Source organism: Rhinoraja longicauda, chromosome 8 (genome assembly GCF_053455715.1).
Source record: "Rhinoraja longicauda isolate Sanriku21f chromosome 8, sRhiLon1.1, whole genome shotgun sequence".
NCBI lineage: Eukaryota > Metazoa > Chordata > Chondrichthyes > Rajiformes > Arhynchobatidae > Rhinoraja > Rhinoraja longicauda.
The window spans coordinates 15,399,705-15,416,845 of NC_135960.1; the positions used below are offsets into that span (position 1 = coordinate 15,399,705).

At 43.2% G+C, this 17,141-nt stretch overlaps 1 protein-coding gene and 1 pseudogene across 1 annotated transcript in view; one reads left to right on the forward strand and one right to left on the reverse strand.

Moving 5' to 3' along the window:
* lypd6b (LY6/PLAUR domain containing 6B) overlaps positions 1-14,644 on the reverse strand; it is a 119,527-nt gene extending 104,883 nt beyond the window's left edge. Inside the window, exon 1 of the mRNA XM_078404408.1 lies at positions 14,534-14,644. The gene's annotated coding sequence lies outside the window, so the exon portion shown is untranslated. The remainder of the gene's footprint in view (positions 1-14,533) is intronic.
* Positions 14,645-16,538: 1,894 nt separating this feature from the next.
* Positions 16,539-16,635, forward strand: LOC144596402 (U2 spliceosomal RNA; annotated as a pseudogene).
* Positions 16,636-17,141: the final 506 nt, after the last annotated feature.

Genomic DNA, 17,141 nt, shown 5'->3' on the forward strand with positions numbered 1-17,141 from the left:
GGGAAAGATTTAATAGGAACCTGAGGAGCAACATTTTCACTCAGAGGGTGGTGGGTATATGGGATGAGCCATCAAAGGAGGTCGTTTATGCAGAAAATGGGACTAGCATTAGATGAAGCATCTTAGTCGGCTTGTGTAGAAAGGAACTGCAGATGCTGGTTTAAACTGCAGACACAAAAAGCTGGAGTAACTCAGCGGGACAGACAACATCCCTGGAGAGAAGGAATGGGTTATGTTTCAGGTCGAGATCCTTCTTCAGACGGCATGGATGAGTTTGGCCGAAGGGCCTATAGATAGACACAAAAAGCTGGAGTTACTCAGTGGGACAGGTAGCATCTCTGGAGACCTGTAACTCAGTGGGACAGGTAGCATCTCTGGAGACCTGTAACTCAGTGGGACAGGTAGCATCTCTCGAGACCTGTCAACGAACCTATATCTGTGTTACATGACTATGTCTACCACCTCACATGGCCCCTATTTCTGGCTTCCGAAAGAGGATCACAGAGAGCATAGTTTTATGTGAGGCAAGTGTTAGGAATCAGATTTAAGCCATGATAAATATCAGAGGTTGCAAACTATGTCAAATTTTGGATCTCACCTTGAATTTCCTTATGCTTCAATGGTGCTGCTCACTTCTGCAAGCAGGCTGACAACAAATCAAAACAAAAGCAGATAAGCTCTGATTGAAGTTTTAATGCGTATCAAAATTCAAAATCTTCCATTCAGTACAGCAATCCAAATCCAGCTACCCGATTCTCTACTTCACGTATTGTTTTCTTTATTTATTTCCAAAAATTAACTTCATTCAGAATAAAGACAGCATAGTGGTGCAGTAGGTAGAGTTGCTACTTTACAGCACCAGAGACCCGGGTTCGATCCTGACTACGGGCACTGTCTGTACGGAGTTTGTACATTCTCCCTGTAACCGCTTGGATTTTCTCCGGGTGCTCCGGTTTCCACCCACATTCCAAAGATGTACAGGTTTATAGACTTCTGTAAATTGTCCCGAGTGTGTCGGATAAAACAAGTGTATGGGTGATCACTAGTCTGTGTGGGCTCGGCGAGCTGAAGGGCCCTTTTCCATGCTGTATCTCTAAACTAAACTAAAAGATATATGCAAAACTGTGCAAACACTCTTCAGACATTCTCAGCAGCTATGCATTCATTAGCGCCGTACCCAAAAGTGTTTGCTATCTTTAAACAAAATACCTTTGCCTCTCATATGGCCCCTTGGGGTGATATCCTTTCCCCTATTTGAGGGGTTGCCCCCATCAAATTCCGCCCCTCAATGTCCAGCAGCAGAAGGACCTGAGACTGTGGTCCTCCCCCACAGAGCCTTGGCGTTGGCTGCATCAAACTTCAGTGCACTGTTGCCCACCATTCAGTTCACCTGCTTCAACATTTTTTTAACTGTTTCCATAGGCCGGTTTCTTCTTTTTTTACGGAGTTTTATTACTGATTAAACTGTGATGTACATCATTGGAAAAATGGGAACAGAAGACAAACACTGGACAAAATACAAAGAGGCAGGATGTCAACCATTAGTTCTAAGGGAAGTAAGCAATTAGGAAAGTTGTGCTTTTATTGCCCATTTCCTGAAGCACAGTTCACGCTTGAAATGATTCAGTGCCCACGATGATTGATTGCGGAGAGGACGACTGCAAACTTCAAAATGGTGAAAAGTTAAAACCTATCCTTTATAAGTCAACTTGCTGAAAGCTGAAATAATGTTTACTATGGAACATCTTTCCAGTAAAATTTTACAAGCATTTGGGAAGATGACGAGATAGAATTGGGAAAAAAACCCCACAGAAATGAGGAAAAATTAGGAAATGGGTGATTCAGTTAATTAATGAATTCACATACGTTTTTCAGAAGTTAACACTAGATGCAGTAAACTTGAGATTCCGTCAAACTTTTTCAGCAATCTGGAGGCAGCATGAAAAAATTCAAAGCACAGAATTACTGCAAGGCACCAGAATAGTCAGGAATTTAGACCATCGTCAAAATGTGTGGAAGCACCAGAGAGCTGTTGCAGCTCCACTTGGGAAGTGATATACATTGTGAAGTTGTAAACTATTCATCCTAACACTGTTACTGCAGGGCAGCTACACGACCTATCAATGTTCTTTAATGTGTAAGCATTAGGTCATGTCTCCTCAACTTCTGTAGTTTGTGAGTGCAACCAAGTTAGTCAGAAGCAGTGTCTCATAATCTTCCACATCTACAAATTTTAAAAGGGACGGAAGCAAACATTGTTAATGATGATAGACACAAAAGGTTAGAGTAACTCTAGAGAGAAGGAATGGGTGACGTTTCGGGTCGAGGCCTTTCTGCAGGCATGTTACTGATAGTCAGACATTATAATGATCAGTTAATGATAAATTACCTCTGCAGTCAAAATGCTAACATGGCCACAGAAGGCTCCAGCTTTTCAGGAAGAAAATTGCCTTCGAGTGGACTTCAGTTCTCTCGATGTCTGCAGGCCCATCTGCTGCTGCATATTCTACTAATGGATACAGAGATGAGCACTTTTACTACTGACAGCAGTCAACACAGGGGCCAGTAAAGTAAAGCCACATTACAGGTTGATGACTTTATTATTTCAGTCAAATCAACAACACAGGATAGCAATGTCACAGTTACCTTATATACGACATGATACGATGCGATAGAACTGTATTTATCCCAGGAGGGAAATTGATCTGCCAACAGTCATAAAACTCAAGATACATGAAATTAAAGTGATGAGTGGAAAGGATTGGGAAAATGCAAAGATTGGAAGGGTGGGAGGGGGGGAGTCAGTCTACTGCACGACAGAAGGGGGAGGAGTTGGACAGTTTGATAGCCACAGGGAAGAAGGATCTCCTGGGGCGTTCTGTACTGCATCTTGGTGGAACCAGTCTGTTGCTCAAAGTACAACCTCGGGTTGACTAGTGTGTCATGGAGGGGATGAGCTGTATCGTTCAGGATGCTCCGTAGTCTGAGGACCATGACTGTGGAGTATCCTCCCCTCCAAGACCACCTCCCATGAATCCAACTCCGCCCCCAGGACGGAGCCAGCCTTCCTGATGAGTTTGTTAATCCTGTTGGCATCCGCAGGCCTTCACCCTGCTGCCCCAGCATACGACAGCAAAGAAAATGGCACTGGCTACCACCGATTGGTGGAACATCTGCAGCATCTTACTGCAGACGTTGAAGGAGCGGAGCTTTCTCAAAAAGTACAGTCGGTTCTGTCCATTCTTGCACAGGGCCTCAGCATTCCTGGACCAGTCCATACCCTCACTGGATTATTATTTCTAACTTGTCTTGCCAACACCATTTTCCTCCCTTCAATGCTGATATCAATCCACCACTGATCTTACTGCTCACACTCAATCATCAAGAATGCCTGCTTCCATATTGAGCTGCAAAATGTTGAGTCTTTAAGCAAAAATAACCATTATCAATGAGCATGGAATGGGGGTGGGGGGTAAAGAGGAGGGGAGTGAATCAGAGAACAGAGCAGAACCAAATAATTGTCTCTTAAACTGAGGGTGTTCTTGGCTGGAGCCATCTCAGTGAATTTACTTTTCTTTCCCCCCCCCCCCCCCCCTACTTTCCCCAGTTTAATTATAAACATTTAAAATAACTTGATTTCGCGATTGAAAATCATGAAAGTGCAGATGCTGGTTTATAAAACAATTATAAAGTGCTGGAGTAACTCAGCGGATCACGCAACACCTCTGGAGAATATGGTTAGGTGCCGTTTCGGGTCAGCCTGAAGAAGGGCCCCATCCGGAACATCACCGATCCGTGTTCTCCAGAGATGCTACCTGACCTGCTGAGTTACTCCAGTACTTTGTGTCTTTTTTTCATTTTATGATTGCAACACTCTCAAATCTACCAGTTTGAAAACCAAGGTTGAAATCTTTTACTCAGTCTAATGTAACAAGTAGCAAATTAAAGATTTTAAGGCGTGCTTGCATTGCTAACTAGAAACACAAGGGTCAAAATCACCTGAAGGTGTACACCGCATGCCTCACGGTGTCAGATTCAATCCTGACCCAGTGTGCTATCAGTGCAGAGTTTGTACGTTCTCCTTGTCACCATGTGGGTTTCCTCCGGGTGCTCCAGTTTTCTTCCACATCCCAAAGATGTGCAACTTTGTAGATTAAATGGCTCTACACTAAATCTATACTAGTCCCACTTGCCTGCATTTCTCCCATATATCTGACTAAACCTTTCCTATCCATGTACCTGCCCAAATGCCTTTTAAATGTTGTACCTATCTCAACTACCTCCTCTGGCAGCTCGTTCTATACGCCCGCCACTCACATCATGTGGGAAGTGATGAGAAAGTGAAATAACATAGAACCAATGTGAATGGGTGATTGTTGGTCAGCGTGGAATCGGTAGGCCGAAGGGCCTGGTTCATGCTTTATCTACATCTCTAAACTAAACCTTCCCGCCTGAATATTAATTTTACATGTACAGTATAATTTCATTCCATGAATATAAATAACATAAAAATGTACCTTATTCAAAGTTTAACTTTAAACAGATGTTCTAATTTTTCTTCAGAAATGAATTTTTAAAATAGTCCTTGGTTTCCTGCCTTTAGTGTGGTCAGCTTCTCTGCCAACCAATGACACCATTTCTGACTGGATGCCAAGGATTCTTTTGGATTGACATCTGATAGGAATAGATATCTGAAAAGTGAACTTCCACCACAGAAATTATTAGATCATTGTGGGGAATCATGTACCAGCTTCAAAGTCGTTTGTTGAGTCTCATTGTCTACACTCGTTATCCCCTAGGCCGCAACTACCAATTGCCTGTTTCCTTTATCATCGTTCCTTTTCTGCATATCTTTCATTCATTTGTTCTACATCTCCCTACCACACCATCTATATCTCTTGTCTCCCTTTCCCCTAAATCTCAGCCTGAAGAAGAGGCTCGACCCGAAATGTCATCTATTCATTTTCTCCCGAGATGCTGTCTGACCTGCTGAATTACTCCAGCTTTTGGTGTCTATCTGGGAAATTTTTATGGAAGAAATATCATCACTTTGCCACAAGCAGCAAATTCTTTATTCTACTTGATCTACCTAATTTGTATAACCAAAATGTTGAAGCATTATAGCTACCCTTATTTAATATTTCTCACATGATTCCAAAAAGATCTCACATTAATCCAAGATTGGATTCCCAACTTTGACCTTAAGTCACTATGCATTGCCACATGCAATTCAAAGCGAAAGTCAATTGCATTAGCACCATCATTTCTGTTCCTCACAGTGGTTTCCCTTCAGATCTTGTAAACCTACCTCTTGCTACACAAAAGGAAATAAACAGCTGGAGTACCCAACAGGTCAGGCAGCATCTCTGGAGAACATGGATAGGTGATGTTTCAGGTCAAGACCCTTCCTTCAGACTACAGTGGTTTCTGCACCATTTGCACTATTCTAGCATCCAGTGTTTAACAAGTTAATAATCATTGGAAACACGTTGGCTTGTGGGTGAAAGATGCAAATTAATAACATTTCCTGTGCCATCGTGTCTTGGCTTTCTTTTGTCCATGAACCTTTGAGAAAAGTGACTGTGCAGCATTGACGGGGAAATCAATCTGAGCATTAAAGCATTTCACAACATCAGTAGATTTGTCGCTACAAATAAGATAAGTTATCTTTTACCTGCTGTAGCTGCTAGGGAGCATATCAAAGTAAATGAATGTTAAGCTATCCTTGTTTGCACAGGTACCGAGACCAGTTTCTGCGGATGCCAGCATTACCTAGTGCACAGGCAAGTATCATTAGGATCACATCTCATTATGAACATAACATTAATTACAACTGTATAACTTAGATAAGAAAAGATCACCAGTTCAGGCGAGTGTGTTTGCAAGCTGACTCAAAACGATGCCTGCAACAACCCATTGTCCCCAAGTGCTACCACTATATCCACTTTATTTACCTCTTTCTTAAAGATATTCAGCGTTTTAAACGGAGATCAGAAGACGACTGCCAAAATGATGACACGGTGGCGCAGCGTTGGAGTTGCTGCCTTACAGCGCTTGCAACGCCGGAGACTCGGGTTCGATCCCAACTACAGTTGCTCTCTGTATGGAGTTTGTACGTTCTCCCCATGACCTGCATGGGTTTTCTCCCACACTCCAAAGACGTACAGGCATGTAGGTAAATTGGCATGGCAAATGTAAAAATTGTCCCTACTGAGTGTTAATAAGCGGGGATCGCTGGTCGGCGTGGACCCAGAGGGCCGAAGGGGCCTGTTTCCGCGCTGTATCTCTAAACTAAACTAATTCTCTCTGAGATCATAGCAAGTTTTGCAATGCAAAAAATTGTGTTAACAAGACCTGTACTGAATGAAATCAGTGCTTAATTTCTAAACTAGTTGTACTAAGTTCAAGTGAATGGCACTGGAAAAAAACCAGCGCAACAGTCTCCACACCCAGGAGACAAATTTTGTGTGAACAGAAACAATTAGCCCAGAACAACTCTCCAAAATTGTAATTCCTATTACTATGTTCACATAAAGACATAGAGATCCACTTGAAAAATATAGGCAGTTGACACAACCATGCAACTTAAGAATGGACAAAATGTATCGCAAGTTTGAAATACAGACAAGCTTTAAATAAGAAGACACAAAATGCTGGAGTAACTCAGCGGGTCAGGCAGCATCTTTGAGAACAAGGATAGGGGACGTTTCAGGTCGGGACCCTTCATCAGGCCTAAAGCTTAAATTCAGAATTCAAGCTTAAATTCAGAATTCAAGCTTAAATTCACATTACGGTAGAAGTTACACATTACAAAAGGTCATGGCACTCTGCTGTATATTTCACTTAACTCCCTCAAATTTGCAGCAGGGCTCACAATCAAAGCACTTTAAACACCGGAGGACAAACAAAGCATATTATCACAGCTGTGCGAGGCAATAATGATTTACTGAAGTCATTAGAATGCAAATATGTGGGTTTACCATTAGGCTTCAAATAAAAGTGCCAACTGCTATCTTCTGTGCATATTCATTCCCCTGTAAGCAGAAGATAGACACAAAAAGCTGGAGTAAGTGAGCAGCAGGACAGGCAGCATCTCTAGAGAGAAGGAATGGGTGACGTTTCGGGTCGAGACCCTTCTTCAGCCGTGCAAGCAGGTCAGCTGAAACACAACCCATCAGGGCTCCCACCCAAAATTAATGTCAGGCCTGTATCCAGAATTCAAGGGGCAAAACACAGTTACAAATTGAATAAATAAGAGACAGAATGCAGTATTACTGAATGGTGAATGCTGCTTTCTTCACATGCAGAGGTTATTAGATACATTCCCTCTCCATTCCCCTCAATTCTATTTCAGTGTTGTGCTGTGTCATTGAATTGAAACATTAGCACAGGTTCCCTCCCCACAGATGCTACAACGTCACTCTTTTTGTTTCTGCACCAGCGGTTCTGGTCGCCCCATTACACGAAAGATGTGAAGGATTTAGAGACGGTGGAGAGGTGGTTCACCAGAATGCTACCTGGGTTAGAGGGTTTCAGCTATTGGGGGAGGTTAGATAGACTAGGATTGTTTTCTCTGGAACGTCAGAGGTTGAGAAGAGACTTGATAGAAGTATATAAAATTATGAGAGGCTCAGATAGGATAGACAGTCACGAAGTGTTTCTCTTCCTACAGATTCCTACCTTCTGAATATTTCTCGCATTTATGTTTGCATTATCGTACTTGCTAACAGTTGTGACTCCTTTAATCATAAATTGCCTGTCAAAACTCTAATCATTAGCCTGCAGCTGAACTTAATGCTTGAATAAACAGAGGGTGTAATAAAATTGAAAGGTAATAGTTAATGGTAAAACCTGGAATCCTTATTGTTTTGTTTGACGAGTGTTAATCATATTTGCACTATACTCTCGGGATTGGCTCACTACCAAATGTTCAAATAGCGCTTTTAATATTTATCTCCAATTTTAAGGTGCAAATTGAAACAGATAACAAATTGCAGAGTCATAGAGATGTTGAAGAAATGGACACCATCTCAGATTCAATGCACAGCAGTAAAGAGTAGTTCGGGAACAGCACCTAGCATACACTGAAATGAAAGACAAACCTAGTAGCATGAAGATGGACACAAAATGCTGGAGTAACTCAGCGGGACAAGCAGCATCTCTGGAGAGAAGGAATGGGTGATGTTTCGGGTCGAGACCCTTCTTCAGACTGGAATTCCTTCCCTCCAGAGATGTTGCCTGTCCCTATGAGTTACTCCAGCATTTTGTGTCTATCCTTGGTTTAAACCAGCATCTGCCGTTCCTTCCTAAACATGACTACATATTAGGTTCAGGTTTAGGCTTATTATTGGCACCTGTGGTACAGCAAAAAGCTTTGTTTTACGTGCTATCCAAACAGATCAATCAAAACTCAGGTACAATAGATAATCTAGATACAGTATCTCAGGTACAATAGATAGAGCTAAGGGGGAGATACAGTGTGCAGCATGATGTTCTGAACATTGTAGCACATCAGTTTCATAGACAATGTCCAATGTCTACAATGAGGTAGAGGTGAATCGAACAATACCCGGCTTAGGGAAGGACTGTTGAGAAACCTGAAAAAAAGTGGGGAAGAAGTTGTACCTGAGTCTATTGGTGCGTGCTCTCAAGCTTCTGCACCTTCTGCCGGAGAGGAACAGGTAGAAGAAGGAATGGCCAGGAGGGATAAGTCTTTGATTATGTTGGCAGCTTTTCTGAGGCAGCTTGAAGTGTAGATGGAATCAATGATGGGGAGTTTGGTTTGTGTGATGGAGTGGGCAACATCTGCAACTCTCTGCAAATTCTTGTGGCCTTGGGCAGAGCTGATCCAAAACCAAGTTGTGATGCAACCCGACATTATATTTTCTGTGGTGCGCCTGTAGAAGTTGTTATGAATCACTCCAGACATGACTCACTACACAGTAAATAAGAACTCCATTCTTTTAACCCAGTATTGCAGTTATTAATGTGTTGATTTTTTCATCGTATTGTATTGACGGGCCCCAGTAAGCTGCTGCAAGTAAGAATCTCATTGATCTGCTGTTGGTACATATGACAACCAAAAACTCTTGACTCTTGAAATACCAAAAGCATCAGACTAAGATCAGAGATTGATGGTGTCACAGAGAGTGAGTGTCATCACCAGCCCACTCGTACACAGTTAAGAATGATAAAGGGGTGGCATTGCAAGTGACAGATGACAATTCCACGTGCATCACCTGGCTTCTCCATAGAGGAGTCCAACAGGAGTGTTACAGACAGGGATGAAGCCTTTGCCACAAAGACATCTCCATGCAAGCAGTTCCACAGTAGCTAGGACAGTGACATCTACCCAACCATATGAAACCTTCTCCTATTGTGCTCTACTATTATGTATATTTAACACCACCAAAACCCATTGTGGAAATGAGCATGTTCCAATTTTCAATTAGTTTTTTAAGGGTTATCATAGTCAGTGACAGTTAGGTTTGAGTCCTGTCATAATTAATCAGTTCCAGGCTCAATCACAAGAGCTGAGGCTCCACAAGGCACTGGTCAGGCCGCATTTGAGGTACGGTGAGCAAATGTGGGCCCCGTATCTGAGGAAGGATGTGCTGGCTCTGGAGAGGGTCCAGAGGAGGTTTACAAGAATGATTCCAGGAATGAGTGGGTTAGCATATGATGAGCGCTTGACAACACTAGGCCTCTACTCGCTGGAGTTTAGAAGGTTGAGGGGGTACCTCATTGAAACTTATAAAATAATGAAAGGCATAGATAGAGTGGATGTGGAAAGGATGTTTCCACTGGTGGGAGAGTCTTGGACCAGAGGTCATAGCCTCAGAATTAAAGGGTGCTCTTTTAGAAAGGAGGTGAGGAGGAACTTCTTTAGTCAGAGGGTAGTTAATTTGTGGAATTCATTGCCACAGAGGGCTGTGGAGGCCAAGTCAGTGGATATTTTGAAGGCAGAGATAGACAAATTCTAGATTAGAACGGGTGTCAAGGGCTATGGGAAGAAGGCAGGAAAATGGGATTAGGAGGCAGAGATCACATCATATCATATCATATATATACAGCCGGAAACAGGCCTTTTCGGCCCACCAAGTCCGTGCCGCCCAGCGATCCCCGTACATTAACACTATCCTACACCCACTAGGGACAATTTTTACATTTACCCAGCCAATTAACCTACATACCTGTACGTCTTTGGAGTGTGGGAGGAAACCGAAGATCTCGGAGAAAACCCACGCAGGTCACGGGGAGAACGTACAAACTCCTTACAGTGCAGCACCCGTAGTCAGGATCGAACCTGAGTCTCCGGCGCTGCATTCGCTGTAAAGCAGCAACTCTACCGCTGCGCTACCGTGCCGTTGATTGAATGGTTGATTGAATCCGCTACCATGATTGAATGGCGGAGCAGACTCGATGGGCCGAATGTCCTAATTCTACTCCTGCAACTTGTGAACTTGTGAAGAGCTCAATCACAACGGGCTAAATTGTAGGAAGGTGAAAGGAGCTACCGATAATGAAAAAGCACCATTTCTGCATGTATAACAGCAAGCAGCCAAAGAAAAGCTGAGGAAAATAGGATTAAATGAGAAACCAATGTGGTTAGAATTGCTCCTGACCTGAAAGTGCTTCAATTAGAAAACTTCCTTCAGGAATTCCTAGAGCAGAATTCATGAACTTACTATCTTCAGCTGCTGCACCAATGATCTTCCCTCCAAGTTGAGGACATTTCCAATGTACAGCTCCTCTATTAATGCAATGTGTAATATTCATGTTGCATCAATCCTATCCACAATGCTAACATGATGCAGATGATCCAAACACATTTAGGTCACCCCACATCATCACAATACTGATGTAAGCAACCAGGATATTCCAAAGGCTTGATCTAAACGAGAGAAGGTAATTGACTGGCACAGGTTTCACTGGATGCTAGATAGAGCTCTTAAAAGATAGCGGAGTCAGGGGTATGGGGAGAAGGCAGGAACGAAGCACTGATTGGGAAATGATCAGCCATGATCACATTGAATGGCGGTGCTGGCTCGAAGGGCCGAATGGCCTACTCCTGCACCTATTGACTATTGAAGCAATACCCACACTTTAACTCACAGAAAAGGCAGTGGGTGTATGGAACGAGCTGCCGGAAGAGGTAGTTGAGGTAGTTGAGGAAGCTACTATCGCAATGTTTAAGAAACCTTTAGACACGTACATGGATAGGACATGTTTAGGGTTATGGGCCGAATGCAGGCGGATGGGACAAGTGTAGATGGGACCTGTTGGCTGGTTTGGGCACGTTGGGCTGAAGGGCCTATGTCCATGCTGTAAGATTCTATGACCCACACACTTTATTTCCAAAATAACAAGGCTGCAGGATGATGGTCAGGATGCACAGAACACAATGAGAAAAAACTGCTGCCTCTCTACTCCACAGATTCCATCCTAACGTCCTGTGCTCTCTCTGTAGAATTTGCATTGTCTCCCTGTGAGGATATGGGCATCCTCCTGGCCCTACGCTTTCCTCCCACATCCCAAACACATGCACCTGTGTGAGTTAATTGGAGTGAATGGGCACTGTTGTTCATTAAGTCATTTAGATGCTGATGTGTTCATGGATGTCGAGAAACTATTAAAAAAACTAATGAACTTTAATTAAATAAATATTCCCCACCAAAATGTTAGTAGACAAGGCAACGGTCAGAAGGGGACTATACTAATATGTGGAGCCTTCCACTGTTGAAACCAATGTCATTATCCATTGTTCAAATGATGTCCAAATAGCTGGAAAGACTGAAGGGTCTCGACCCGAAACGTCTCCAGAGATGCTGTCTGACCCCCTGACTTACTCCAGCTTTTTATGTCTATCTTCAGCTGGAAATAGTCTAGTTTCATACTGATATTGTGCCTGAACCACATCAGTGAGAATACTTCTAATCCGGTCTCTGAGAGTGTTAATTTGTGCCCAGTTTTGGACGTAGGCAAGCATGCACTCAGAACCAAATTGCAATGCCTAATGGCATTCAAGTAGAAAGCAGCCCATATTCATCTCTGCAGGATTCAAACCCAGACCATTTTAGTGTCACTTAATGTCTATCAAATGAGCCTAATGCAAATAAGAGCATTATTTAATCTCTCATTTTAAAATTTGATATTTGTCTCAGTAATGGCAACACACTGGGATCAGATGCATATCTTATATTCAGTGAGCAGTTTCCTCCCAATGGTGGGATCCTCCATCGGGTCCCCAGTTCCAGCCCCAGTGACAGCCTGACGTTTTGTGCAAGATAATTCATCACACATTCAATTAAATCCTTCGATCTTCCAAACAGGATTCAAAATATCATACTTTCTGGAATTGCCTTAAATCACAATCTTGGCAATTGTCCACATTCCATTTATAATTTTAAAAAACCAATTTGTCCATTATTTGGAGCATTGCATGCAGTTCTGTTCATAGGAAGGATGCAAGGGCATTGGAGAGGATGCATAGGAGATTTACCAGAATGCTGCCTGTATTCAAGGGCTTCAGCAACAAGGAGAGGTTCCATAAAGTTCGATTGTATGCTCTGGAACGTCAGAGCTTGAGGGGACTTGATAGAACAATATAAATCTTTAGTCTGAAGAAGGGTCTCGACCGGAAACGTCACCCATTTCCTCTCTCCCAGATGCTGCCTGACCTGCTGAGTTACTCCAGCATTTTGTGATACCTTCGATTTGTACCAGCATCTGCAGTTATTTTCCGACACAATATAAAATTATGAGAGACAATAGACAACAGGTGCAGGAGGAGGCCATTCGGCCCTTCGAGCCAGCACCGCCATTCAATGTGATCATGGCTGATCATTCTCAATCAGTACCCCGTTCCTGCCTTCTCCCCATACCCCCTGACTCTGCTATCCTTATCTAGCTCTCTCTTGAATGCATTCAGAGAATTGGCCTCCACTGCCTTCTGAGGCAGAGAATTCCACAGATTCACAACTCTCTGACTGAAAAAGTTTTTCCTCATCTCAGTTCTAAATGGCCTACCCCTTATTCTTAATCTGTGGGCCCTTGTTCTGGACTCCCCCAACATTGGGAACATGTTTCCTGCCTCTAACGTGTCCAACCCCTTAATAATCTTATACGTTTCGATAAGATCTCCTCTCATCCTTCTAAATTCCAGTGTATACAAACCTAGTCGCTCCAGTCTTTCAACATAGGCAGTCAGAACCTTTTTTTTCCCACGGTGAGGTGAAAAGGGAATAGTTTTTTTTTTACACAGAGAGTGGTGGTGGTGTGTGTGTGTGTGTGGGGTGTGGGGGGCTGAACTGGAACACATTGCCAGGAGTTGTGATGAAGCCAGATATCTCTACCTGTGCTGTATTGTTCTATATGGCGTTCCTTCTGTTATGTTACGGTTGCTTTTTATCGTCATGGAGCCTAATCAATTAACCCAACCTGCTTAATTCTCATTGCACTCATTTCTCGTTCGTTTCAAATATTTTTAAATAAAAGTGATCCTCCACTCCCTCAAATCTGACACCACTAATCGAAACGTTTTGCAACCCGACACTTATACACAAACAAAACAAGCATTTGCATAGTGTCTTACGCACACAAAGAAATTCTAAGAGGGATGGACGATTGTCAAAGGAAATAATAAACTTCATAAGTGTGGTAGCTGAAGATTACATTCCATATAAAGAGGCAGATAAATAGAGAGGTGGGGCTGACTGGTTTACTGAGTCTGGGGAATCTTCTTTCCCTCTTAAAACTTGAAGCTGGGCTGTGTTTGTTGCCTCCATCACAGTGAGGGGGTGTTTGGAGTCACTGTGATGGACGTTTGTGTTGGGGTTATGTGTCTTGTGTTCTTTTTGTGTGTGACTGCTATGTAGTTTCGTTCGGTACCTCGGTACCGAATGACAAATAAAGCTCTGTTGAACTGTTATGTGTTCACTGTAGTTGCGAGTTACGAAGTGAACCGGCGGTGGCAGAAGGAAAAAAGACTGAAGGGGAAAACTCAATAGCCCCGAACTCAATGTAGTCCCCGGCAATAACAAAGACCTGACTTAATACCGACGACAAAAACAAAGCGAGTGTGCAATCTGAAAAGCGTGCCCGCGTTTCTCGTGTCCACCCGAATGGTCATAAATGTTCCACGCGTTACATTCAATCTCTTTCTCTTCAATTCCCTCACTCATCAAGTAGGTAAAAGGAGTTGGCACTGGTACATGGATGGATGAGTCCAACAGGTGCTGTGGCAATATGCGGCTTGCTTCCCCTTGGCTCAACACTGGCAGCAGCAGCAGCAACAACAACAAACTAAGACCCGTCCCAGGCAGATAGATACACATCGTCTTTGCAGTTGCAAAACGCACACACGATCAAAATTATGTCTCACATGCATTCAAATGTTGTGCACTTCAAACTGCAGTATAATACGATCCATATTTTACACGGAGTCTAGTCGGGGTGCATTCATTGGTCACCACACATGAAATCCATTGACTCGCAATCACATTCATCGTGGCTAATCCAAACCGAAGCTCACCTTCTCCTGCATTGAACCCTCGCTAAAGCAGCGGAATCCACACAAACGCGACCGCTAGAGAATCCCGGACTCCCCCTCGGCGTTAACGCAGCAGAGTGAGTGAGTGAGTGAGATACCTCTGCCGTGCCCTCCCTCGTGCCCTCCCTCCCTACAGTTGCGCATGAAACATGGACTCGGGAGCCTGAGCTCTGGATCTGCCCAACCCCACTGATGTATTTGCATATCAGACCCAGGACCCAGGTCCGAAACAAGTTTGCAGGCGTCGCTCGCGGTGCAAATTCACCTTGCACTTTCAGCAATAAATATAATCTGCTTGGTTTCGCCTTGATACTGTTGAACAGCCGATAGGATCAGGATGCAAACTTACTTTCCGTGCAAGTGACTCGGCCGCTTTACCTGAAGCAAAAAAAAAAAATTTAAAAACCCCCTCCCATCTGCGGAAGGAAAAAGCAGCATTATAACAGCATTGTCAGTCGCGACGGCCTAAACCTGGGTGGACTTTTTTTTGAGTTCACTCACGCACACTCATCAGCCCTCCTGGTTGAGTTCAGATGTAATGGTAATGATGTTCAAGGGGTTGCCACCTCTGACATGCTGTTGAACTTTGGCATCAAGCTGACCCTCGACCTTTCTGATTACTACAACAGCATCTTTTATTCATAAAGGTCATATAAAAGACTCAGACTCAAACAGGCCCTTCAGCCCAACACGTCCATGCCAAGCAAGGTGCCCCGTCTAAACTAGTCATTCGTTTATTGTGGTTATGCACCACCACCAAGGTACAGTGAAAAGCTTTTATTGGTGCGAACCAGTCAGCAGAAAGACAATACATGATTACAATGGAGCCGTCCACTGTGGACAGATACATGATAAAGGGAATATTGTGAGTGACATTTAGTGCAAGATAAAGCCAGTAAATTCTGATCAAAGGTAGTCGGAGAGTCTCCAATGAGGTAGGTAGTAGATTAGGAGTGCTCTCTTGTTGGCAGGGTGGTTCAGTTGCCTGATGACAGGTCCCATTTGACTACATTTGGCCCATATCTCTAATTTTTTCCAATCCGTGTACCCAACCGAAAGTAGCTTGAAGTGAGAGGGAAAACAGTGTAATTCAGACAGCGGGGCAAGTTTTTAGTTGCACAGTGGTGAGTGTGTGGAACACTCTGCCAGCAGTGGCGGCAGAGGCAGAGTAGTGAAGTTGCAAGAGTACTTTGCATCAGTCATTGAGTCAGACAGTGTGGAAACAGGTCCTTCAGCCCAACTTGCCTATGCCACCCAACATGCCCCACCTACACTAGTCCAACCTACCTGCATTTGGCCCATATGCCTCTAAACCTATCCTATCCTTATACCTGTCTAAATGTTTCTTAAACATTGTGAATGTACCTTCTCGATTGATATACCTGCCAGCCTTTGTGTAAAAAAAAGTTGCCCCTCAGGAGCGTTTTTTTTGCGTAAGTACAGCACTGAGGCTTTATTCAAATTGTAACAAGGTTAGTTCAGTGGTAATTAGTGACATGGATGTATTGTGTAAAACTGTGCAACAGTAGATTTATCCAGGAGGTTTATGCATTGGTTGGTGACAAAAGATTTAAAATTATTGGTTGGGTTAGATAGTGAGAAACATGAAGTGCAATCACAGCAAGCGTTATAGGGAGTGGATCTTTCGTTGTAGCTTAATGCACATTTTTTCCCAATACACATCAAAGGAATTGTGATTTATGCCGATCAGGTATTGGTTCTGACTAGTCTCGCTGATCTCGTCTGTAGATAAGCACTGTAGTTTTTTTAACTGTTTAAATTGTGTGTGAATGAATTCCCTGGGTAAGAAACCACCTCTTTTGGAATTTCACCGCAGAATTAAGTTTCTCTTTAGATAAGAATACTTCTTAAAGCATGGTTAATACTTTAAAATGCAAATAAAAATTTTCATTGGCATAATTATTTCCTACATTTAAAATACGATACTGTTTAGAGTTTGTAAATGTTTTGGTTAAACTGTCGTAAAATCGCTTCTCAGTCTTTTGGCTAAGATGAAGTGTAGTTTCTGTGCTTATCAGTTTAATATCGGGCCAACACGGTGGCTGTACAGAGTCGTACGTTCTCCCCATGACCACATGGGTTTTTCCCAGGTGCTCCGATTTCCGCCAACACTCCAAATACGTAGAGGTTTGTAGGTTAATTGGCTCTGGTAAAGATTGTAAATTGTCCCCAGTGAGTAGGATAGTGCTATTGTACGGGGTGATCACCAGTCAGTGTAGATGTGGTGGGCCGAAGGGCCTGTTGCCATGCTGTATCTCTAAACTAAACTAAAATATTTGAGGGAAACTTATCTCCTAAAGGGTGCAGCACTTTTACACTTAAAGTGTTATAATATCATATTAAAGGCAGTGTAAGAAAATAACTGCAGATGCTGGTACAAATTGAAGGTATTTATTCACAAAATGCTGGAGTAACTCAGCAGGTCAGGCAGCATCTCAGGAGAGAAGGGATGGGCGACGTTTCGGGTCGAGACCCTTCTTCAGACTGATGTCAGGGGGGGCGGGACAAAGGAAGGATATAGGTGGAGACAGGAAGACAGTGGGAGATCTGGGAAGGGGGAGGGGAAGAG